Source organism: Lutra lutra, chromosome 2, assembly GCF_902655055.1.
Source record: "Lutra lutra chromosome 2, mLutLut1.2, whole genome shotgun sequence".
NCBI lineage: Eukaryota > Metazoa > Chordata > Mammalia > Carnivora > Mustelidae > Lutra > Lutra lutra.
In genome coordinates this window covers 151740945-151768309 of record NC_062279.1, presented here as the reverse complement: position 1 = coordinate 151768309, position 27365 = coordinate 151740945, and the positions used below count along the sequence as shown (strand labels likewise).

General features: G+C 40.4%; 1 long non-coding RNA gene across 1 annotated transcript in view; it reads left to right on the top strand.

Annotated features, from left to right (window-relative positions):
- The window catches only part of LOC125093556 (uncharacterized), a 366248-nt gene that overhangs the window by 224208 nt on the left and 114675 nt on the right, over positions 1–27365 (top strand). The window contains exon 2 of the long non-coding RNA XR_007125281.1: positions 6036–6130. This is a non-coding gene — a long non-coding RNA (uncharacterized LOC125093556). The remainder of the gene's footprint in view (positions 1–6035; positions 6131–27365) is intronic.

Here is a 27365-nt window from a genome sequence, read left to right as displayed (position 1 = left end):
GCATTGCTGTGATAGAGAAGGGGTGGCTACCTATCCTCCCCTTTGTTTCAGCACTAAATCCTCTCAGTTCACAAAATCCTCATCAAATGTCATCTCTGAGGCCACAATGGTAGGTTCTTACAGATTTTTTTTTTATTTATTTATGTGAGAGAGAGAATGAGAGAGAGAGAGAGAGAATGAGAGGAGAGAAGATCAGAGGGAGAAGCACACCCCCTGCTGAGCAGAGAGCCCAATGCGGGACTCCATCCTGGGACTCCAGGATCATGACCTGAGCCGAAGGCTGTTACTCAACCAACTGAGCCACCCAGGCGCCCTTGCCAGGCATTCTTTTGAGCATTTTCAATATATATATTCACTGGTCTATCCCTCACCACAATTTTAGGAATATATTCTTTAATCTGGCAAAGAGAGAGTGAAAGGATCACCCAGCTAATAAATGGCAGAGCTGGAATTTGAACCTGGAGTATGTCCATGACAGTGGAAGTGGGAGAGAACAGGTGGAACTTCTAGGAAGTTCCAGTTGGTGAGAAGGGGAAGAAGGTAGCTAGGTCTTCAATCATACCTAGGTTCCAGATGTGGCTATATGATCAGCTCTTCCCTCACACCCGTCCTCTTCTACATTCTGTCACCTACGTGGTTGTGCAGCCAATGTCCCCAGGCCTGGCCTCTTCCAAAAGCCCTTTATATTAAGGAGTATCAATGCCATTGTTTGTGTAGGGGTTTAACATCTAAACTCTGGAGTAATCCAGATAACTGGATTTGTTTCTCTGCTTTCCCCATTTTAATTCCCTGTTATTCTGGGCATGATTGGTGGGCCAGCAAGCAACTAATCAGAAATTCGGAATCTCAGGCCCCATCCCAGACTTCTTTAATCAGAATCTGCCTTTTACTGGATGAGTCTGACATATACAAGTTGATTTTTGGTGCATTAATATTTGAGAGGGTCTGTTCTTCCCACATAACTTTGAGCAAATTATATAATGCTGGCTTTATCCTCTTTTTTCCCCTTACTTTTTGCTTGTTTGTTTGTTTGTTTGACTCCAACAAGTTCTAGGTCCTTAACAAAGCTACCCACCCTGAATGGGATGGTCTGATGGGCCTGTAACAGAGTTGGCATTCAGGAGCTTCATCCTGCCATTATCCTCTCCTAGCTTTGGTAAGACCATTTCAGCTGCTACACATGTGTAATCTATAGTTTGTCACTCACCACCATCTTGAAAAGGGTCTGGGAAGGTACCATCAGATAGTGAAATTTCTTACAGACAGCAAGTGAGTAAATCCAGGTTAATTCTCCCAAGGACTTACGATGCAAACTACTTGCTTAACAACTTTTTTCAAAAGGAAAATCTTGTAAATGATCATTTCCAAAAGGCTGTTTCTGAGCCTATGCCTGAAGACAGAGCATATGAATTCTCATGACAGATTCATTGTAAAACATCCACTATCATTTATTTTGGGGTAGTGAAATAGATTGTAAAAATTGGCATGCTTTCCACCTCTTTGGCATGTAATTTTACAATTCCTTCCATCAAGAGGTGCACTCTTTCTCCTAGTCTTTGGATCTGAACTGGCCTGGTGATGTGCTTTGGCCAATGAATGTGGCAGAAGTTATGAAGTGCCAGTTCTGAGCTTTTACTCACTCTCTTTTGGGACCTTGCCCGGCCCCTGTGTAAACAAGCTGAGTCTAGCCTGCCAGAGGATGAGAAACCATGTGGAGCAGAGACAAACTGTTGAAATTGAGGCCATCCTAGATCAGAAGAACTGCCAACCTGCAGGTGAAGTGTAGACTCATGAGCCATACTTAACTGTTATTATTTTAAGCCTGGGCTTAAACACTGACAAAATGTTTACAACAAAATAGTGTAAAACTAATAAAAGCAGTAATAAAATCAGTCACTGAGCTTTTGGTGATCAATTATGAAGCAACAGCTGATACACTCCAATGAAAACAGTTTTTTTTTTTTAATAGATGGTGCTTGCTGAGAAGGCTGAGCAATGCCATGCACCAGCATCTTGCATATTTTCCTCTTTTCGTCTCTCCATCTACAATGCCTATCATTTTATTGAACATTTACTCAGCAATGTTTTATAGGTCATAAAGTTTAATCCTTATATCTACCATATGAGATATATCTTATTTCCATTTGATGGGGGAAATAACCTGATTCTCAGAAGAATTGGGAGAATTGACCAAGCCTAAGGTCAGAGCTGAGATCTGATCTCAGGTCTGATCTGCATCCTACACCTGAACTTTCCAATCCCATGGCTTATTATTTTCCTGGCCAGTTTTTAAGAGGGGTGCTTTCATGCCTTAATTTTGGAAAAGAACTTTCAGGGTGTTTAAATAACTTATCCAATTAATAAATGAAGAGTTGGTTTTGAACCTAGGATTCACTGACTCTAATACCTGCATTCACTGAGGTTCATTATTAAGAAATATATCCTAAATGGAGACAAACATGTTTATATCCATGGTAGAACCATGTTATTTCTTTGTGTTAGAAACTTGTTCTGCTCTGCTTGAATGTGTTTTAAAAGTCATGTTTTGCAAACCCCAAATTGTAACAGAAAGCAGGTTGTAAAGGAACTGGGGAGAGTTATTGCCCAGAAAAAACAGCTGGGAAGCATTTCAGTGTCAATCTTATTATTGCTTTTAAATTAGCAGTGACTTCAAAAGCCTTTGAAGTAGCTGGCAGGGAATGCTTGGATTGGGGAAAACAATCACTAGAGGGTATTCTCAGCAGGCATGTGCTTTATGAATGTTCTTCCTCTTTATGCCTTGGCACTGAGAAAGGTTGGAAAAGAGGTAGTGGGATCTTAGCAGGAAGCTTCTAGCTGATGTGAATTGCCAGGAAGACCCAATTAGCCTGTCCCTCTCAGTAGCAAAAACCCAAGCAGAAGGAATAAATTATTTGTGGCAGTGGTCAAAGCTGCTGACAACTTCAGAGACCACCCATGAGGTCTTTCCATGTCAAGCTGACTGGAAGGACCTGAGAGGCTCTAACCTCAGGGACTTCATGGATTCTAACATGAGAGCAGAGCTAAGTTAAATTAAATGGTAGCTCATAATACTTGGAGAAGAAGTGTAAAGATATGGTTGTTTCCTACCATGAATATCTGCATGAAGACTTTCACTGGTCATCCTCTAAGACTGGTTTTAGAGTTTACTTTGAAAACTCTGACATGTTCTGAGACTTATCTCTATCCAAGTAAACTCATTCATTTCTCCATCCGTCGGTCCATCTGTCCATCCATCCATCCATCCAGCCAGTGTTTGAAGACTTCCTATTTTGTGTCTGATGTTATTAGACCTCGAGGATACTGACATTGTTAAAGTGGATAAAAGAAACACCCCCACCCACCATGATGCTTAAGTCTTGAGACGAGAGTAAAGACTGCCCACTAAGCAGACCAAAAATGTGCCTGGGCACCAAAAAGGGAGTACCAAGAAATTGTTAGGAAATAATTTGATATTTTTACATATACACAAATATTTTATCAACATAAGAAAACATCACAACTGACTTGAGCTTCCCTACATGTATTTATAGCATAGAATTTTTTTATGTTGATTTAGATATCAGAAGTGAAACCATGATCTTTTCCAGACTTGGGGTATCAAAAGGCCATTTATTATCATAAAGAGGAAAACATGAGTAGTTATGTTTGTAATAAGGAATGCTTGTGAGCTGTGAAAGAAACTAGAAAAAAGTGTTAATCAACCTTGAAACTGGAGTGAGTGTGTGTGTGTGTGTGTGTGTGCGCATGCACACACGACGGAGGGTGGTCAGGGAAGTCCAGTGGAGAAGTTATGGTTCCCTCCTGTCTGCTCTCATAGTCCCTAGGTCATACATCTATTTCAGTTCCTGCTTTGATCAATCACCTACGTGCCCATTTGTAGCAGATTCTATAGTGTCCCACCTATAACCTGTTGGCACCCATTATTCTAGTGCATGCCCATAGCATTCTACTATGGGCACCTGCAACTTTCTGCCTGAGTGGTTTTATGCATCCACAGATGGGAAACCAGAAGTGCAAGAGGGTTAGGATCCCTGGAGCACCCTCACCTCAACTGAAGATGAATGGGAGTAAGGTGATAAGTAGCCCAACTTTATCACCCCTAGGTAGGATCTCTTCAAAGTTCTGCAACACATCCCCAATTTCTCATGCAGGGCTGATCCCAGCATTTACCAGCATGATAACACAGCCTATATCACCTTCCTTTTCTGGACAGTCTCACTTCCCTATTCCTCTACCAGTTGTTCTGAGGTTATCTACAGATAAATCTCTTGTATCCCTATCCTGGTCTCAGAGCTGGGTTCTGGGAGAATCAAAGTTAAGACAATGACTTTCTTCTTCTCTCAGACCAGGCTGGGGGCAGCACCTGACATATAGTTGGACTTCATAAATCTTGAACAAGTGAATCAATGAATAAATAAATGAATGGTGAAGTATGAATGATGATGGCAGACTTCCACCCTTTGTTGTTTTATGAAACTCAAATGAATCTCATTATAATGGCATTTGGGAGGAGGAAAATATAATCTGTTTGGGAGGTAACTGACAGGTGATTTGGCTTCTGAGAAATGGGAGACACCAGTCTGGGCCTGGAAGAAAAAGATGAAGCTGTGTTGATGGCTTCCCCTCTCTTTCTTAGCGGGGATTACCCTCCCCTACTATACCTACAGACATACCAATAACAGCCTACCTTCCCTTATTTTGATAATATTCAGATTCAAAAATTTCTTGGGAAGTGGGTCCTCAGGATAAAGGCTAAGGAGACCTAATAAATCCAACGTAGTCCTCACAAAAGTGGTGGTATCTATTTATTCATGTATTCAGTTCATTTGTCTGTAAATTTATCCATTCAGTAATTTACTTATTCATTAATTTGGTCATTCATTAATTGATTCATTTCCTCCCTCCTTGCTGACTTGAAAACTGTGGTTCAGAAGATCTGGTAATGAAGCACACGGTCCCTAGAGACTGAATACCTTGATTGGCATCCTGGCTGTTTGACCTTGGGCAAGCTACTTAACTTACCTCTGCTTTAATTTCTTCATTTGTAAAATGGGGATAAATGATACCCCTGGTTGAGAAGGTTAAGTTATTAGTGGTTTATGTGAAGTACTTAGAACAATCTCACATATAATCAAAGTCATAGCAATGACCATTATCTGTTGGGACTGTGCTTTCCCCCGTCTTCTCTTACAACAACCCTAACATGGCCTCCACCCTGACACCTAATTAGATTAGTAGCAGCACCCACATGCTGCTCTTTCCTACCTCTGGTTTGTGAATAGCCAAGAGTAGGGTCAAGGTGGGGAGAGGAGAGGTCAGCTCCCTGTAGCCAGCTCTGGATTGATCAAAAGGAAAGATGAGTCCCTCTTTTACCAGAAATGGAAATCAGAATTTGTGCAGAAAGGTGTTGTCCACTATAACAGGAACCACATTCCTATAATTCATATTTCATTAACACTTTACAGTCCAATCAGCATGTTGAAAGAGCCCCAGACTACAAATGAACATTACTATGGTTCATAAGAAAGTGTAGGATGATCTATGGGCATGTACATTGTAAAAATACCAACAACTCAACTTGATTAGGAAGCACTGGAAGGCAGTGCTTAAAAGCATGGATTCTGCTGCTTAAATGCCTGCGTTGAATCTCTACTCTATTATTTTTGGTTGACTGAGGTTAATGTGCCTCAGAATTCACATATGTAAAGTGAAGATGGTACAAAGTCCATGTGCTCTAGGATTGTTGGGATAGCCAAATGTGCCCATCAATGCATGGAATTAGAGTAGTAACAACTCCTTGTAGCTATAAAGTACTTGTGTGCCCAGCACTGTTCTAAGAATTCTCTATTCATAGGAGTGGGCATAAACTGGATGCTTGCTTCAGTTTGACAATAAACACCTAAAAAACCAGCAACTTAGATAAGTTAGAAGTTTCTCTCCCTGTGGTCATCAGAAACCTAGGCTCCTTCATTGTCAAGTACTTCATTATTCAAGAACTATTTTCTATCCTCCAGGTCACCTCATGTTCCATGGAGCTCCAACTATCAGAACCATATCTCAGGCATCAGGAGAAAGAAAAGGTGATGGAGAAAAGGGATGCTCCTTCAACGTAAGTCAGCTCTCCTTAAGTAGTTTTCCCAGAGGCTTCCCACACTGTTTAAGCTTACATCTCATTGAAAAGAACTTAGTCGCTTTGTATTACCTAGCTGCAAGGTAGATAAGGAAATGTAGTGGGTCTCAACTGAGCCTTCCAATGAGACTGAAACCCCAGATGATACTTCAGCTGCAAGCCTGAAAGAATCCTGGATCCAAAGGGACCCAGCTTAAATGTGCTTGAGTTCCTCACCCACAAAAAATATGTGATAACAAATGGTTGCTGTTTCAAGCTGCTAAGTTTTGGGGGTAGCTGATATGTAACAATAGAGAATTAGTACACTAACATTCTTGAGATTTCCTGTTTTTCTGTTTTAAATGTTATAGCCTCAGTGAGTGTGTGGTCTGTGTTCCAACTACCAGTAGGCAGTAAGTTGGCGAAATGCTTTGCCACCACATAGCATGGGACACCAGATTTCTTACCTGCAATATCCTCTGATAAATGAATTCAGTAAAGTTTCAGGATACAAAATAAATGTACAGAGATCTGTTGTATTTCTACACACTAATAATGAAGCAGCAGGAAGAGAAATGAAATATCCTTAATGTTTGCCTCTAGTGCCTTATCCAATGTCATTTTTAGATTCTATTGCTTGTAGTACCTCTCTTGCAAGAACTAAATTCTGCATCACTTAAGATAAGTCCAGCCACAGAAATTCCAAAATCACAGTCAGATACACATCGAAGAAGTTTATTTTAGTTTCATATAAAAGAGTCTAGTAGTAGCTAATATAAGATTACCTTAGTTGTTCTGTATTCATCAGTGTCCCATGCTCCTTTCTGCTCTAAGACCTTGGTATTCATCATCAAGACCACCACATGGTCCAAAATGGCTGCCTTAGCTCTATGCACCATATCTTTATTCCAAACCATAGAAGGATGAAACAGGTAATTAAGTCATCTTAGCTGAATCAGTTACCCTTAAAGACTCCCAAGCAATGTTTCCCATAAGGTATTTGTGTAATAGACAATAGGGTATTTAAAAAGTAGAAGACCTTGTAGGTCATTTACTCCAATGTTTCCCAAACTATGCATTTTGATTCCTCTTTCATGATTTTTGATATACTTGTATGTCATCCATATAAGTGATTATTTTGTATTGAATCATGTAGTGAAAAAGTTATTTCCTTACAATTGCATACCATCTATACTATTTTTACATAATGCGTTTTTTTTTTTTTTAAAGATTTTATTTATTTATTTGACAGAGAGAAATCACAAGTAAGCAGAGAGGCAGGCAGAGAGAGAGGAGGAGGCTGGCTCCCTGCTGAGCAGAAAGCCCGATGTGGGGCTCGAACCCAGGACCTGGGATCATGACCTGAGCCGAAGGCAGTGGCTTAACCTACTGAGCCACCCAGGCGCCCCCATAATGCGTTTTTAAATCAACTTATATTTTAAAAATTAAATATATATTTATAAATAAAATTTTCAGTTTGAAAGTAGTGCTTCCATGAAAGTTGTAGAAAGTACATAAAATAAGAATATGAAATAAAGTTATGCAATTATACATGGAAGCCATGTCAGCCAAAATAAGCTCTGAGCCATTGGTCTGTCCCCTTTTTTATCAAAAAATGAAGATTAGCAAACTGCCCATTATGGATCTCTCCTGAGTGAAATGGGATTGTAAGGAGAGTTATTTTCTCATTACAGTATTCAATATAATTTTAATGTCCTGTGTACCACCAAACTAGTCTGAATTTTACTAGAGATCTAAGATCTACATTTTGGGACACACTTGTTCATTCTTTTGACAAATGAGTGAACCAATTTTCCAGAGGCCCTGTGTGATTCTCTGTTTGCTCCTTGGCATTCTGTAATGCTTGTTAAGACTATATTGACTGATACCACAGTCACGTGGTTTAGGGTTTATGTCTGCCTGCTAGACTGAGAGCTCTCAGACGGCTGAGCCTGATTGGCCTGTGACCCCTGGGGTGTGGCCCAGAGGGCCTGCCCAGAATCAGTGCATTTAGTGGGTTGGAGCAAATGGAATTGCCCAAGAACATACAGCTTATGTGCAAAGGTGGAACTGGGGTCCATAGCTTCTGGGCCCTTACTCAAATAGTACTTTTTAGCTAGGTTTCTAGAGAGACAGACAGAGATCAAAAGGATTTAAAATGAAGTGCTGCTTTTTTTTTTTTTAAGATTTTATTTATTTATTTGACAGACAGAGATCACAGGTAGAGAGAGAGGAAGGGAAGCAGGCTCCCTAATGAGCAGAGAGCCTGATGCGGGGCTCAATCCCAGGACCCTGGGGCCATGACCTGAGCCCAAGGCAGAGGCTTTAACCCATTGAGCCACCCAGGTGCCCCAAGTGCTGCTTTTTATTTGAAAAAAAATCAAGGTTACTCTTGCTTGCTCTTGTATAAAATAGTAGGTTAAAAACCCACAGTGATTCAAAGTAGAAATCTCAGAGAAATGTTGTTCAATAAAATTATTGTTGTTGATGGTGGTGATAGTAATAATTAATAAAAGATAGCTGCCATTTACTAAACATTTTCTAGATACCAAGTATAATTCTAATGAGCTAAATAATTATTGAATTTTCTCATAGGCTAGATAATTATTATTCCCATTTTATCAGAGAAAACTGAAGTATCGAGGGGTCTTTAGCCAGCACATAAGATACAATAGCCAGTAAGTGATGGGCAAGTCTGCATTTGATGAGTCTACCTCTTTAGATCCTCTAGTTCTCACCTGAGTTTTTGTTCAAGGGCTCCTATAGCAACAAGCTCAGCAGGAGTTCCACCAACTTTTGGCAAGTGGGATCTGCCAGTATCACACTTGGGCACCCTGTGCAGTTTGCCTGTTGCCTCCTGTCCTGGGACCTCTGTGGCCTTGAATCTGCAGTACCCTTAGTCACCTGGGCATATGTAGCTCAGAAGAAGTGGGGAATTAGTTCTGTATGGGTTAAACATTTGATCTGTGGGGGATGGAACCAAACGGATTGATTCCACCCCTCTTTGATTCCTCTGGTTAGGCTGTGCAGAGCTCATTTTATATTCAGACAACCAGTTGCACCTGGTTGGCAGGTGAACCTAGTGGCAGTCAACTTGATAAAGTATTTTTCTTGGCCCACCCTCCTGTTTCTTTCACTTCTGCTCTCTTAGATCATAGTAAAGAAATATCATGTAGGCCCTTACTTTTGGCTCATTTGCATCAGCTCAGATCTGTCTGATTCCAATACCCATGCTTAGGATGCTGAGTTACATTGGTCTATATAAGAATCTTCAAGATAGTCTAATTTCCTGGTGAGATGCCCATGCCTTTGATATCTTAATGATATGGTCCTCCCCTCTCCCACTCTCTGCCTCAAATGTTGATATTCTTTGAGTTCTATTTACCATGTTCTGTTCTGTTTCCAGCCCTTTGCATTTGCTTTCTCTTTGGAGAGTGCTCTCCTTCTCCTTCTTTCTCATTCCTTACAGCTTCCTTTTCTGGCTAACATACACTCATCTTTAGAATTCAGTCCCAATGGATTTTCTTATCTCCTTGGTCCCCTCAGTCTTCTCTCAGTGGGTATTAGCTCTCTGTTTCCTATACTTTACTTTTATACACCTACCTTCATGACATTATCTGTTTTTCCAGGATTCCCCAGCTCTTTGAAGATAGGAGTGGTGTCCTATTGACATTTCTGTCCCTAATGTGATTGTGGCACCTTCCATAGTCTCAGCTAAGTGAAGGTCATGGTAGAGTGGCCAAGGATACAGGAATGTTGTCAGACGGACTTGGGACTCCACTCCTGCTCTGACACTTATAGTCATGGACATCTGAGCATGTTGCCTTTCCTAATCTTAAAAAGGGGAAAACCATAGTAGCTATGATGCAACATTCTTATAAGAATTAAATGGCTTAAAACATATTGAATTTAGTAAGATAAAAATAAATGTAAGGTACTATTATCAACGGTAAAGTAATTTATTATTCCACTGAAAACAGTGAAAAGTAATTAGAGAAGCAAAGCTAGACTATTTGCCACCTAGATCCAAACACAGGTTTAATGAATGCCCTCAAGTTTTTTAGGCAGCCCAGAGGCTCAGCTTGGGCCCAAAAGCTTATGGGCTAAGTCGGTACACACAGTTTTATTAGACACCCACCACGTACTAAGCCCTATCTGCAGATCTAGAGCATTAGGAATGGTAATACACAGGGACTGTCCTCAGGAAGTTCAAAGTCTAGCAAAGTTGTGGCCTCAAAGTCTCTGATCTTATATCATGACCAAGTTCCCTCTCATCTTGAAGATAAATGCATTCATCTTTTCATAAAATTATTTACTGTGTATATACTATGTTCTCAACCCTGGGTAGGTGGCAGAGACACAGCAGTGAATTTATACTTTGATTTTTTGAGGTTTATCTACACTGGGAAAGACAGACAAAAAGCACACATGCATACACAAATAATAGATAGGAAAAAAGTGGATGTGCAAACATGGGCAAGAGAATTCCAGAAAGAGACATCAGATTATGCAAAGGGATGGGGATGTGGAGATCATAGCATGATCTGAGACCAGGAGTGATATGACAGCATAGATCCTGGGGTAGGAAGGTTGATGAGGCTAGAGAGACAAGCTGAGAACAGAATGCCAAGGGTTGTCCTACTAGTCAGGATTCTTTTTCATCACAGAAATCCAACCAAAGAAGTGAAATGGGGTGCACTTATGTGGCAAAGCTTGGGTGTGGGCAGAACAGGGCATGACCCCAGAGAAACTGGCCCCAAGGTTAAAGATGCTTTATTGCTGAGATGGAATTTCCTCATGTGATAAGGAACATGACATATAGATAAATTTAAGTTTATTTTTTTCCAACCTAATGACTTTAAACAAAAGGGACTCCTCTTTTGAAAAAGAGTAAGTCCCAGGGAACACTGATTGGCTTTGCTTGAGTCATGTGATCTTCCTGGATCACCAGTCACAGTAACTAGGAGATGGGAAATCTAATTGGCTTGATTTGGGTCACTTGCCTGTCTCTGTCTGTGGTGGGGTCAGGGTCTGTTTACAGAAGGAGATGAAAGAATCATGCCTACATCTAAACCAAATAATAGTCCCAGAGCCTTGAATGCAACCCCAGGGAGTTTGGGTTGCTTCTATAGGTGGAAAAATAATTTTTAGGTCTTAAGTAATAAGATGAAATGGTCAGATATGTGTTGAGAAAGAGTACCTCAGGCACAGGGTAGAAAGATGATTGAGTAAGTGGAGCAGATAGAAGCCAGAAGACCCATTGTGATACTAATGTCATAATCCCACAGTCCAAGTAAAGCCTTAGAACAAGAGCTGGCGCAAAGTTGCAGAGAATGTGGGTGGATGAAGGAGAGAACACAGGGGATTGATACTCCATTCCAAGTTCCAACTGGAGACAGATGAAAGCACTGGCCACTGCTGTATGAATTGTTGACAAGGTGAATTGTTGATATGGTTTTTCTAGAAGTCATTCTGGTTTATCAGTTGGCCAGAATGCTAGACTTATTTTTTTTTTTTTAAAGATTTTATTTATTTATTTGACAGAGATCACAAATAGTCAGAGAGGCAGGCAGAGAGAGAGAGAAGGAAGCAGGCTCCCCGCTGAGCAGAGATCCCGACGTGGGGCTCGATTCCAGGACCCTGAGACCACGACCCGAGCCGAAGGCAGAGGCTTTAACCCACTGAGCCACTCAGGTGCCCCTAGACTTATGTTTTTACTGAAGTTAAATGTGGGCAAGGTGAAGAAAACCTGCTTTTTCTGATTAGGATTTTAATTTAATAAATATTGGGTAGCCACTATGTGCCATGTCTGAGGCTTGTTTGTATTTTTCAAGGTGAATAAAACAAGTCCCTGCAAGAAAAATGCAACATAATAATCCTATGTTTAGAAAGAATATATTGTATTTCCACCCATTATCTCCTTCAGTCTTTACCATTGGCCTACAGGGTAGCGTGAAAAACATTCTGACCTCTATTACACACTTCCCAGGAGAAGTGAACTGACTTTCTCAGCCCCCACATGAAAGTCCTCATCGGTTCTGTCCACTCTAATTTGAAACCCATGGGTTCTGTCTCTTTATTATGCCACAGGAACTGAGGGACTCCCCCAGGCAGCTGTGGAATGGTAAAGGCTGAACAATAGGCTCTCTGAGAAGTGTTTGTTGTGTGAATACTTCCACTGTGGCTGGTTTCAAATGATCAGTGTTGTTTGCATGCCGAGTTGGAAAGAGATGCATGAAGGAGTCTCTTCAATCTGAGGGTTCAAATGTCTCATCTGCCAGACTGCAACCTAGGTCCTGGAGGGGAGGGGAATGGAGGGGAAGGGAGAATGGAAAGCCATCATCTTGGAGTTTGGTCTGCATGGTCTATTATGGGCTGAATTGTGTCTCCCACAAAATAGATGTTGAACTCCTAACCCCCAGGACCTCAGAATGTTATCTTATTTGGAAATGGGGTCATTGTAGACAAATTAGTTAAAATAAGATTGTACTGCAGTAGGGTAGGCTTCTAATCCAATATGAGTGGTGTTGTTATGAAGAAGACAGCCATGTGAAGACATTGGGACACCAGGGGAAGGTTATGTGAAGATGAAGTCAGATACTGGAATGGTGTATTTACTGGCTGGGGAACTGCTCCCGAGGCTACTAGAAACTAGAAGAAGCAAGAATGGATTGTCTCCTAGGGGTTTCAGAGGGAACATGGCCCTGCCAACACCTTGATTTTAGGCTTCTAGCCTCCAGAACTGTGAAACAATACATTTCTGTTGTTTTAATTTGTCCAGTCTGTAGCATTTTGTTACAGCCACCCTAGGTAACTATGACCTCTGTGTGTTCTTGTACCCTACACCACATGGTTTGAAATATGACTGCGCTTGGGCAAAATCCCACTGTGTTTGTGTTCTATGGATCTAGTGCGCTTTCATTCCACCCCTCCATTTGGATCAGATTACAGGAGTATAACGCAATGAACTAAAATAGAGGAGAGCCTGTTGGTCTAGGGAGGTAAGAAAGTTATCATATCAGATATAATTAGTTGACTATGCACTAGGTATCAGGTGCTATACTAGGTGTTTTTCATGTATTGCCACATTTGATTAATCTTCACAATAACCGTATGACTAGGCATAATTGTACTTATTTTACAAATGGGGAAATTGAAACTCAATAAAACTAGGTTACAGAGCTGGATAAGGACTGTGGGGTTGTCAGTTTAGGTGTGTTAGACTCAAGACTCTGCACAATATCTTAGCTCTCCTACCTGTGGCCTGTTTATGGAAGTCTCTGGGCTACAGCTACACAAATACCTCAAGGACTGACCCTTCTAGACCCAGAGGTAAGATAGGATCTGAGGATAGGGGAAGAAGATGGAGGATGGGTTAGAGAAATCAGGTCAATTGAGTGAGTGACCTTGGATCCCCTTAGTGAGTTCATCTACATCTAGTGGTTACTATTTCCATGTGGCAATAATAATGATAGACCCACAATTATATTACAATAATCTTAATCCCTTATGTGTAGATAGCATTGAACAGCTGTGATAGGTTTTTCTTTTAGTGGCTCTCACAAGCTCTCTGGCTCTGAAGCCAGGCAGAACTGGGTTCATATTCCAGACCTGAAATTTACCAGTGGTCTCATCTTGAGCAAGTTGCTTAATCATTCATGAGTGTGAATTTACTTCCCTTACTTAAAACCTCTTAGGGATGTTGGAGGGATTAAATGAGGTAGAGTGGGAATAGTATATAGTAGACATTAAGGGAGCAAGTTTACTCCCTCTGTTCTTATGAGAAAGGGTTTTCCTCAATTATTCTGGCCTCCTAATCCACTGTTACCTTCTCCATGGAATGTGTTGTTTGCTGATTCATGTTTCCTAATTGAGAGAAGCAAATTTACCAAAAGTTCCAAGCATGTGCCTCAGTTCTCTCTATTTATGCTGGAGCAATTCTATGTTACTCTGTATTTGTCATGTTTACATCCCTCTTATGGGTTGAATTGTGTCATCCAAAAAAAAAAATTTTTGAATTCTTGACCCCTAGCACTTGTGAAAGTTACCTTATTTGAAAATAGGTCTTTGCGATTATGCTGAGTGAAATAAGTCAAGCAGAGAGAGCCAATTATCATATGGTTTCACTTATTTGTGGAGCATAACAAATAACATGGAGGACATGGGGAGATGGAGAGGAGAAGGGAGTTGAGGGAAATTGGAAGGGGAGGTGGACCATGAGAGACTATGGACACTGAAAAACAACCTGAGGGTTTTGAAGGGGCAGGGGGTGGGAGGTTGGGGGAACCAGGTGGTGGGTATTGGGGAGGGCACGTATTGCATGGAGCACTGGGTGTGGTGCAAAAACAATGAATACTGTTACACTGAAAAGAAATTAAAAAAAAAAGAAAATAGGTCTTTGCATATGTACTTAAATTTAGATGATGTCATTAGGATGGGTCTTAATCCAATATGACTTTTTTTTTTAAGACTCTAATTATTTATTTGAGAGAGGTGGGGAAGGGGAAAGGAGGAGGGAGAAACAGACTCTCTGGCTAAGTAGGGAGTCCAACACAGGGCTCAATTCCAGGACCTTGGGATCATGACCTAAAATGAAGGTAAACACTGAACCACCCAGGTGTTCCTTTATAAGAAAAGAGAAACACCACACGAAGACACAGTACACAGGAGGCAATGTTGTGTGACTATGGAGACCAAGACTGGAATGCTGCAGTTACAAGCCAAGGAATTCCTGGTGCTATTGAAAATAAGGAGATTTATTATCATCTCTATTCTGAGGTGAATAAGAGTAGACAGGGAGGGGGTTAAGGGAGGTGCCTGGGTGACTCAGTTGCTTAAGCAACTGACTCTTGGTTTTGGTTCAGGTCATTATCCCAGGGTCCTGGGATCAAGCCCTGTGTCGCATGTTGGGCTCTATGCTCAGTGGGGAGTCAGCTGGAGATTCTCTCTCTTCCTCTGCCTCTGCCCCTCCTCCTGCTCATGCACTCTCTCTAAACAAACAAATAAATACAATCTTTTTTTTAAATTTTTTTTAAGGGGTAGACAGGAGATTATGAAAAAGGCAGAGCTAAGACAGAGAAGAGAACCAGTATGCATTGAGCACCATTACAAACATCTCATTTAATTTTGACACCTTGTATGGTGAGTGTTCTTGTTCTCACTTTCCAGGTGAGGAAATTTAGTCAAAGATAATAGATTCCCAGTTCAGGGCCCCACCATGAGCAAGTGGCTGAGAAAATTTCAAACAGAGTTCTAATCATCTGCCTGTGATCTTTCTACTTTCTACAAAGTGATTGAGGCCATAGGTAAAATCACAATCAGTGCTCATTGTACTTGCTCTGAAATGAAGAGGGAGGGGAGCCTTGATTGAGCCCCCAGTGAAGTTTTAGAAAGGTAGTATAGCAGAGTGATTAGGGTGAAAGCCCTGGAGCCACCCTGCCAGAATTCCAGTGCCACCTACCTTCACACACTGACCAATTGTGTGCCTTTGCCATGTGGCTCCACTCTCTGGTTTGACATGTGGCAATAACGGGGACAGAGATTATACAGCTGTTGTCAGATTAAATGACAATCACATAAAAACACTTAGAGTCTGTCCCACAGGGTGAACAACATAAGTGCTTGTTGCTACAATTATTTTTTATTATCCAATATGTGACCTGTGGCAGGACCCCCTTTCTACCAGAGAAGGCATAATGAGCCACCAGGATGGCTGTCTCCTATGCATGGTTCCCAGGACGTGCTGCTGGTCTGCTTGCTGCCACTGTGATTTCCAACATCTCAGCTGAGCTGGGATGTTATGTTTCTAATTAGACAACTGTCTGGTGTGTGGGCTAATAGTATCTTTCACAAGGCTTTTTAGTGATACAGGGTGACTGCTGTAATGTTCATAACCATTCATAAAAGCACAATCCAGAAGGAAAGTGCTAACATGTAATTTGCGGTCATGACTTCTAGCACTAATTCAGAAAATGCCTCTGTGGTCCCAGGGTTTGGGTCTCTGTCTGCTAGTTCTCTGAAGGGTGTTGGACACCAGTACCCTGCCCAGCTGCTTTGTCTTCCCATCAAGACTGACTGCCTCTGGGGAGCTCCTTAACTTCTGAAATAAGTGTTCTAGGGTGTCCCATGTAAATGGTGTCATTTGCCAAACTGTCACTTAAAGCTGTGAGGCTGTGCTGAAGCAGAGGAAGAACAAATCAAGTATAATGTTTTTTTTGTTTTTTTTGTTTTTTTTGTTTTTTTTTTTTTTCAGCATGCTTACTTTGTTCTGAATTCTAGTGAGTATTTTTCTAGGACCAGAATGACTGACTTTCACCTGATGGCCAACCATATTTTCTTTGTCTCCTGGGATGTGTTTATCAGAAAAATGGGCCAGAAGTAGACAGAGCCAGTTCAACTTTGGGGATTTTGCTCATGGATCATCATGCATAAGGGATTAGAGCACATGGATTAGAGTTTTCTTTCTCAAAGGAATTATTGACCTTTCTGGCCCTGGAGAAAGACCCAAGCACATCTTTATATTTCTCTCTGCTAGGACATCCAGTTCTTGGACTTAATAATTTTAAATACAGAGGTCTCTCATTTAAATAAAAACATCACAAATCATATACAGTGTTCTGGATTTAGAGGGGATAAAGGGAATCTCCATCGGATGTGTAGTATGTTTGAGAGCTGCATTAAGATGTGAGGATATAGAAAATAAATGAATTAATCAAGTAAAATCTATAGATTTCAAGATATGAATTTCACACAATTGATAGAAAATAGACAAAATGAAATAGAAATTGTTACACCTGTATCCTGCACAAATAGATTAGAATGCAGACACTCACACTCACAGTCCTATCTTCCCATCTGATCATTCATACAGATGAAAGGGATCCAAAAACACTGTTTTCTCTCTCCCATTTCTTTTTTTTTTTTAAGATTTTATTTATTTATTTGACAGAGAGAGATCACAAGTAGATGGAGAGGCAGGCAGAGAGAGAGAGAGAGTGGGAAGCAGGCTCCCTGCTGAGCAGAGAGCCTGATGCAGGACTCGATCCCAGGACCCTGAGATCATGACCTGAGCCGAAGGCAGCGGCTTAACCCACTGAGCCACCCAGGCGCCCCTCTCTCATTTCTTTTATCTTAATGATATGTAGTAGAAATTTTCATATTAGTACCTACCATTCTTTTTATATTATTCTAACACATTCTTTCTAATGGTTCAAGGTATTTCATTGTATAAATGTATCTTAATCTAAATCTACAATCGCCTATAAATAAACATGAAGATTGTTTTCAGTTTGGAACATTTTACTTTTCTATTTCTTCTCCAAGCATTACTGCAACGAATATCCTTAGACATAACTTGCTTGAGTGCATGTGTGTGTATGTCTGTAGAAAACATTTCTTTGGAGTGGAATTTCTGAGCTAAAGGGTATTTACTAGATACTGACCTTTTGCCAAACTGACCTTTAAAACATTTATTCCAACATATACTCCCATTACCACCATGTGGTTATATGTTTCTGCAAAATCTTGCCCACGCCATGTTTTGTAATCCTTTTAATTGTTGCCAATCTGTTAGGTAAAAGTAAACAAAATATCCTGTTGTTTTAATTTGCATTTACTAAATCACTGTGTGAGGTTAAGCTTCTGTTCATATCATTCTGAGGGATTTGTTTTTCTTTTTCTGAACTGCGCTCATAATAGGTGCATAATAAATATTTGTTGAACAATTAAATAAACTGTTGTGCAATTGTTCCTTTTATTAGTAGTCTGAATGAACTCTCTACAGAATAAAAACATTAACATCCTTTGATATAGTTGCTGCAAGTATTTATTTTCCTCTTTACTATTTGTTTTAATTTTGTGGGTTTTTTGGTAGGAGGTATTTAGAAATTTGGCTTTTAGTTTAATATAGTTACATTTTTTATTATTTTAAGAATAGTTTATGCTTTTTAAATTTTGCTGAAAGCTTTCTCTTATTCCTCTTAATAAACACAAGGCCCTTATTATGCCTCCTTTCTTTTTTTTAATTTTTAATTTTTTAATTTTTTTAAAGATTTTATTTATTTATTTGACAGACAGAGATCACAAGTAGGCAGAGAGACAGGCAGAGAGAGATAGAGAAGCAGGCTCCCTGCTGAGCAGAGAGCCCCATGCTGGGCTTGATCCCAGGACCCTGAGATCATGACCTGAGCCAAAGGCAGAGGCTTTAACCCACTGAGCCACCCAGGTGCCCTTATGCCTCCTTTCTGATGCTGACATTCTTTGTGTGATCTCCAGATGGTACTGTGGTCCCCAGATCATACTCTGTTCTTCTTGCGTACCAAATCCCTTCCCTTCTCTGCCCATATAATGGCTACTACTTGGAGAAGCAGGGGAATTTCTACTTGCTCAAGGAAGCTTGCCTTTGATGAGTACTCCTAGGTATTGGTACCTGTCACTTTAATAATGTGCTAAGGGGCAGGCATGATCCCATGTACAAGGTATTATGGAAGCCCTGAATAAAGCCTGGGCACATACTGCAAAGTATCCTGGGTATAGAAAGTTGTTGCTGGAGAGAGTCTTAGGTGGCAGACTACAGAAGCTGATCCTTGTCCTGTAGGAGTTAGAGTAGGGCTTACTGGGGTTCATGCTTTCTCTGCAGGTGATAGATTGAGATGGTGGAACTGGGACAGTAAAGGGCCTTGCTCTTGTTCAGTAGAAATTCCATTTAGATATCTTTCTCTGTGGGTTGTTCTCCATCTGGGATTTATTATCTGTGGTTTGGGTGCATAAGACAGATCTGGCACCTACTGAGTTTACGGGGAAACCAGACTGTGGCCCTGAGAAAGCAGGCTGCAGTAGACCTGCCTTTGGACCAGATTCAGTGAGTCTCCTGCACATACCTCAGGCTGCCCATGGGAGCTGCTGTTGCTGCCTGTTCAGTGTACTTCAGTATCTCCCTTCTTCTGATAACAGTATTCTATCATCCAAAGAGTATTTTTCTACACCTCCCACCGCCACCCCCATGTTATTCATTACACAAGAAGGAAATGACTCCATCTAGGTTAGGAATAGGCATCTTGACCAGATGCCCACAAGTACCCAGGACTCTAGGATCATTCACTATGAGGATGCTGTAATCAGAGCTCTCCCATTGCTTAGAGCTATAATATATTCCCTGTTTCAGTCTTTCTCTCATCCAAGTACTAACCAGGCCCGACCCTGCTTAGCTTCCGAGATCAGACGAGATCGGGCGCGTTCAGGGTAGTATGGCCGTAGACTGTTTCAGTCTTTCTGAGGTCTGATATTGTTCATGTTTCCCACAGTATCCATCCAATAAGCACTTTTCTCCCTTTGCTTAACATAGTTAAATTCTGTTGCTTGCTCTCTAAGAACCCTAGCAAAAAACAAAACAAAACAAAACAAACAAACAAACAAAAACCTCACCAGTGTCAGTGAGTCACATGGAGGTCTGGGGCTAATCCTCTGGGGATCTCTTCCCTGGCAACTTGAAGCCATGGCACCACTTTTTGGATTTTCAAACATCAGGTTGGGGAATCTGGGTCCTCTTCCCATATGGGAAAATTGAGTCCCCATGGAGAGTTGGAGACTTGATAGAACCAAGGAATCCAGGAAAAAAAATTTTTTTTTTTTTTTTGATATTTTTTTGTAAGACAAACCATAGGGATTTTGCCCAAGCTGATTGGGAGCTGGTGTTTGAGATCCTTGCTAGTTTCTTGGAATCAGAGCCAGGAAGCTCTGTCATCTGGTTGTGATTACAAGGCTCAGCATGCCCCACCAAAGGCCCTCTGGTGCCTTTCCTCTTTGGAAACACATTCAGCACATTTTTAGAAACCGCACTGAGAAGCCCTTCCTGAGAAAGTGACTAAACACTGCTTAATATTCTGAAAACATAAACAGCCGCTGAGAAGCCAGTCACAAGCTGTTTAGGGAAAGCTGACATGGCTCTGGGGGGAAGCCAGCTGTTGCTGGCATTTGATTGGTGGAGGTTGCAAAATTCCTTGCAATGTCAGTATTGTCAATGAATACATATTTAGCTCATTCTTCATCTTACATGCTGGAGCATTCTGGTTGGATTTGCGTCCTTCTGGACGTTTTGGAGAGGTGAATGAAGTATGCCAAGACCAGTGCTCCCTTTCCACGCTTCTCTCCCAGCATCTACGTTATGGGCTGATTTATGCCTCTTCAAAAAACATGTTGAAGTCCTAATCCCCAGTGCCTCAGAATGTGCCTTATTTGGAAATAGGGTCTTTGCAGATATAATTAGTTTGGTTAAGGCCATGCTGGATTAGGATGGGCCCTTAATCCAGTATGATTGGTGTACTTATATTAATAGGAGGGAGAGGTCCACAGAGACCATGCTGTGCCAAGTCACGACAAAAGCAGAGACTGGAGAGATCCAGAAGCAAGCATGGATGGCCATGGATTGACAGCCACTACCAGAATCTAGGAAGAAGCAAGGGAAGATTCTTCCCTCTACAGGTTTCAGAGAAAGCTTGGCCCTGCTGACACTGTGATTTTGGACTTGTAGCTTTCAGAACTGGGAGACAATGTCTGCTCTTTGAAGCCGCCCAGTCTGTGGTGCTTTGTTACAGTAGCCCATCTCCCCAACTTGTACAGACTGTACCTCTCACCTCCATTCTTTCATTCTTTTGCTTGTTAAGCATTCATTAAGCATCAACCATGTTCTAAATCTCGTATTAGGTGTTGGGGATACAGCAGTCACAGGGCACAGTTCCTGCCCTCTAGAGCTCAGAACTAGGAGTCAGGTAGACATGGACTGGCCCACAGAAAATGCTGCTCTGCCTTAGGTTATTAGCATTTACTTTACTGAACTATGAAGTGTGTGTGCGTGTGTGTGTGTGTGTGTGTCTGTGTGTTGTATCTTTAATCACATTGTTGTGAACTTTTCAAAAACTGTATTTTTCTCAACTGTTTTATCATGAAAAATTTTTTGTCCATAAATGTTGAACAAACCATGCATTAATCACTTAGAAACCCACTGCCTAGATTCAAGGATTATTGACAATTTGCCATATTTGCCTTTAAGGACCATATTTTTTATTTCCTTATATATAGAGGTTACATATTGTGGTCCATAAAAGGAGGAGCTATGAAACTAACCTCTGTGAATTCAAATCCTGGCTTTACCATCTAGTTTGTGTTAGATGTGTTACTGCCTTCTCTGTGCCTCAGTTCCCTCATCCATAAAATGGGAATAACAACAGGACCCAGCTCGCAGGGATGTTGTGAGGAATAAATGCATTCATATGTGAAAAGTACTCAAAACGATGCCTTTCAAGATGTAAAGATTCAATTAGTATTAGTTCTCAGAAACCAGCGGGCATCTTATTCTTACAAGTGAGGCTAGGTAGTTCTTATGGTTGTACATTATGGGGGCTCCTGCCCTTCTTTGATACATCGTTTGGCTTATTCTCTGTTAGGGCATGTGCACTTGCCTTGTTAAGAATATATTTCTTTTCCTGGAATTTCAGCAACTTTGGCAGGGATCTTGTTTCCTCTGCTTATCCCTGTAACTGCCAGAACTTTAAGCAGTACTTGACACCTAAGTGGGTACATAGTAAGCATTCACTAAATAGCCGGCTGAGTGAGCCGTACCTAACATGCTGCTGTTTGTTCATGCACTCGTTCTCTTACTCATTTGGCAAATGTGCCTTGAGCATACCCTTGGTGCTAGTTACTTTACTATGTACAGAGCCTCCACTGGTGAATGAGACAAAGTCCCTTCCACCAAGAAACTTTATTGGTCTTATTGATATTTTATTTTCAATTCATCTGTGGTTTTATATATGCTTCATCTTATCAGCTAAACTGTAAAAACTTGGAGAACAGAGACGATGGTTTCTACTTTTCTTTTGTAGAACACAAGAGTCATGATAAAGTCACACACATTAGACATCTTTAGAATCATGCAAATGTAGGAAGAGATTGCAACTCTTTCATTATGCTGACAATGAAAGTTTTACTTCATCTATTTTTAATCTCAATATCCTTGTTTGTCAAGTAGGAAAACAACGCATCAGGCTAATGCAAGAATTGAATGAAATACTTCACAGCACTGGTATGTAATGTCTATTATCAGTGGTATGAGAATTGTAAGGAAGAACTATTTCTTGTTTCTCCCCAGCTTCTGAATATTAGCATTTATGCTTCTTCACTGAACTATACTCTTTCCAGGGATGTAGTGAGTTTGAGGATAGATGTGCAAGTGGCTAATTTGTTCATTTGGTAATTTTCTATCACTAAGTGCCTTACCCACCAGAGTACTTATAGAAGGATTGATATGGATTTTTGTTCCCCCCAAATTTGTATGTTGAAGTCCTAACTCCCAGTACTTCATATTGTGACCCTATTTGCAGATAAGGTGTTTTTGTAAGAGTCTTCGGGTTGGAATGAGGTCATTCGTGTGAGCTCTCATCCAGTATGCTTATGATACACATTAAAAGGGGGAACTTGGAGACAGACAAACACACAGGGTAAGTGCCATGTGAAGCTGCAACTATACTGTTACAAGCCAAGCAATTCTGAAGACTGCTACCAAGCCCCCAGGAGCTGGGGAAGAGGTAGGGAATAGACTCTCCCTCACAGTCTTCAAAAGGAACCAACCCTGATGAAACTTTGATGTTAGACTTCTGGCTCCAGAATTGTGAGTCACTAAGTTTCTGTTCACCCACAGAAATGGGAAAAGAAAAATAATGACAATGACAAAATCTTGAGAAATCTTAGGAGTTTATACATTTAAAAGATGTTGAAAACAAAAGCAGGTGTCAATCCAGGACATTTTTTCCCCACCATAAAAATTCCTCCTTGTTTGGATAGGGCAATGGGAAGGAAAAACTTGATGTGTTAAAAACAAAACAAAACAAAAGAACAGCAAGAAAGTCAGTATGAGTAGAACATAGTAATCAAGGGGGAATATGGTGGGTGCTAAAATAGAAGAGAGAGACAGAGACTAGATCATACAAACCATGGAAAGGGATTTAGATTTATTCTGAGTGGATCAGGAAACCATGGAAGATTTTATTCATTCATTGATCTCTTTGGCTCCTGTCTGGGTAAGCATGGAAGCATGACTACCAGTTAGGAGACAACTCCAATATCTAGTATCCAGTATCCAGCTGAATAATGGGCATGACTTATACTTGCATTTTAGAAGTAGAGATTGTATGTGTTTATATTTGAGATATGTTTGAAAATCAAGAAGAATAATTGATAGACTGAGTAAGAAAAAAGAGGAATAGGGATAACAGCTAAAATTTTGGACTTAGCAACTCCTATGGGCTGAATTGTTATCCCTCAAAATGTTGAGACTCTAGACCCAGTACCTCAGAAAGTAGACATATTTGGAGATAAGATCTTTAAAGATGTGATTAAGTTAAAATGAGGTCTTGAGTGTGGACCCTAATCCAACATCATTGGTATACTTATAAGAAGAGAAAATTTGAGCACACTTAAAAATATCAAATATGAGCTTGCACAGAGAGACAAACATGTGAAGATACAGTGAGAATGTGGTTATCTGTGAGGCAAGAAGAGAAACCTCACAAGGAACCAAATCTGCTGACACCTCAATCTGAAACATTTTGCCTCTAGAACTGTGAGAAATAAATTTCTATTGTTTAAGCCACCCCATCTGTGATTTTTTTTTTTATGACAAGCCTAGTAATCTAGTAAGGCAACTGAATGGGTAGTGTGTCATTTATTAAAGGAAAACTCAACAGGACAAAGACAGATGTCTATGTTGGGTGGTAGGGATGGTGGTAGTGGATGGAAATCAGGAGTTCTGTTATGATCTCATTCAGACTGAGATGGCTGTTGGAGACCCCCACTAGGCAACTAGATAACTGAATAATTGTGGTGTTTGGGAACACCCAGCATAAAGTTGGTATCTGCAGTGATGAATGAGATCACTAAGAAGGCCAGTGGAGAGAGAGGAGGCCTGAGGTACTTCAAGGTAGATGCTGAGGAAGAGACTGAGAAGGTGTCATCATCAAGGTAGGAGGAAAAACTAGGAAAGAGTGGTGTTCTGAAGACCAAGAGAAGGAAGTATTTAAAGAGGGAGGGGAAACCAACTGTGTCAAATGCTGTGGATATTGAGTATGGTGAGACAGAAAATTGACCATTGAATTGGGCAAGATGTAGGTTGTTAATGATTTTGAAAAGAGTTTCAGTGGATTGGTGGAGAAGTTTCTTTTTCTCCTTTCTATTTTTTTTCCAGAAAGAGAGAGTGAAAGAGAACATAAGAGAGAGAGGACAGAAGGAAAGAGAGAAACCCAAGCAGACTCTGTGTATGTAATGTAATGGGGATGGAATGTAATGAGGGGCTTGATTTCACAACCCTGAGATCATGACCCCAGCTGAAACCAGGAGTCAGATGCTTTAACTGACTGGGTCACCCAGGCATCCCTGAGGAGTTGTATTTTATTTTATTTTATTTTAGTTTTTATTTTTTTAAAGGATTTTATTTATTTATTTGACACACAGAGAGAGAGAGAGAGAGAGAGAGAGATTGATTGAGAGAGGACACGCATGAGTTGGGGTGTGGGCAGGTACAGGAAGAGGGAAAAGTAAAGGGAGAAGTGGACTCCTCACTAAGTGCAGAGCCAGACATGGGGCTCGATCCCAGGAGACTGAGACCATGACCTGTGCCAAAGCCAGAGGTTTAACCGATTGGGCCACCCTGATGACTCAAGAAGTTGTATTTTAAAGAGAAGCAAAGAAATAGGGAAGTGGGCACATGGAAATATAGGATAAGTGGGGACTTTTTTAGGATGGATTTTACTATGGCATACTCACATGGAGTTGGGAATAGTCTGGTATATGAGGGGATAATGATTCAGATGGGAGAAAAGACAATCGTGAGAACAAAATTCCTTAACGTGTGAGAGAAGAAAGAATCAAGCTCAGAGAATTGGCTTCAGGTAGGAACAGGGATGTTTATCTTCTTTAATTGGAGGCAAGTCAAAATATACAGGTACATATATAAACACTGGTAGAGATGAGGAAGTTCACAGCTGCTTGAGTTTTCTCAGTTTTATAAGAAACTTGACCATCAGCTGAGAATAGGGGAAGAGAATAATTATGTTTGAAAACATCTGAGAAGATCTAAAATGGTCATCCAAAAGAATGAGTGAGCAAATTCATTAAGGACATAAATCAGGGCTGTTAAACAGAACTGAGTGGATTTTGAATATTTGTGATCATAAGCTTAAAATAAGACTATTCAGTACACTTGCGAGTTTTTTTTTTTTTTTAATCAGCAATATTCAAGGGATTGGGGTTTAATAGGAGCTGGGCTTTGTGAGGTGGAATGTGACAGGAGGAGGAGAAGAAAGTGAGCTGCTTGCGCGCAAATAACATTAGGCGTAGACATGGACCATGAGGGGTGCCTGGGTGGCTCAGTGGGTTAAAGCCTCTGCCTTCGGCTCAGGTCATGGTCTCAGGGTCCTGGGATTGAGCCATGCATCAGGTTCTCTGCTCAGCAAGGAGCCTGTTTCCCTTCCTCTCTCTCTGCCTGCCTCTCTGCCTGCTTGTGATCTGTGTCTATCAAATAAATAAATAAAATCTTAAAAAAAAAAAAAAAGAAATGGACCATGACATCTAAGGTGTTTCATACATATATGAAATGAAGTGTATATATTAGAGGAATATAGAACACGGAATATATATATATATGTGTGTGTGTGTGTGTGTGTATACATACAAACACATTTATATATGTATGGAGAAAGGTGTAGTGTGTATACACATGTGTATGTATGTATATATCTCTTCAGTAGAATGCATGTTCGATGAGGGCTGGGATTTTTATCTTTTTTGGCCCATTGTCCCAGTAGCTAAAACCATGCCTGGGACAAAATTGGCTCTCTTTAAATATTTGTTGAGTAGTATATGTAGGGTGAAAGGAATAATGGTAGAGAAGACAGGGATGCAGGTGCTGACACCTTTAATGGAATGAGAGCTGTGATGGGGAGGGAATTAGCGAGAGCAATGTGGGTGTGTTGCAGAAAGTGGGATTGTTTGGCAGAGTGTACTTTAGGAGGAGTTGGAGTTGCTGGGGGCCAGGTATGGAAAAATGGTCTAGAAAGAGCACTGGGAGGAAACAGAGTTTTCTAGCTCTCCCCTCAGTCCTATAGTATATGTTAACAAAACAAGAGGACTGGCACCTCGAAAAGGTTGGGGAGGATGACAGACAGGTCCAGAGGGAGAGCACTAGTGAGAATGTGAAATTGAATAACCACTTTGGAAAACACATTGGTGAATTCTTGGGTAGTAAAATATGTTTTAATTATCCAACCAGCAATCTCACTCCTAGGTGTCTACCCAAAAGTGAAAACATGTGTCCATACAAATATTTGTCTGTTTATTGTAGTTTTATTCATGACTTAAAAATTGGACACAACAAAAGTGTCCAGTAACTAGTGAATGGAGGAAAAAAATTGTGGTATATTTATTCAATGGGATAATGCTCAGCAATGAGAAGGAAGGTATTAATGATACATCCAACAGCATAATAATGAATTATGCTAAACAAAAGAAGCTAGGCACAAAGGACGATACATTGAATCATTCAGTTTATATTAAATTACAAAAAAATACAAAACAATAGTGACAAAAATCAGGTCACTTGTTGCTAGGAGCCATGGGTAGAGAAGGGAATTGACTCAAAAGAGACATAAGGTTGCTTTCTGGAGCAATAGAAATGTTCTAAATCATAGGGTCATGGTAATTACATGACTATATTTATTTGCCCAAACTCACTTAATTTTAAAAATAATATTGGTATATTTTATTTTATTTACATTATACCTAAAACTGATGAAAATAATTACCAGATATATATCTTGGCTTATTGTGTGTGTCCTCCACTGGAATCTAGAAGGTAAGCTTCTTGAGAGCAATGTTTAGAACCCGTATGCTTGATACATAATATATTATTAGTATTTATTAGAAGAATATATGTTCCATGTTTCTGACAATAGCTTTGAACTCAAATATTTCTATGAGTGAATCTGAATCTGGTATTCACCATTTACTACCTGTACCAATGAGGACAATATCTTTAATGTCTCTAAGCCTTGGTATGCTCATCTATAATGTTGGGATTAAAAATTGAATTTCTTTCATAGAATTATTATGAAAATGAAATGCTACACAGGATTAATATGCTTCTAGCACTATATGTCATGTGGAGAGCACACATTAAGTCAAATTAATT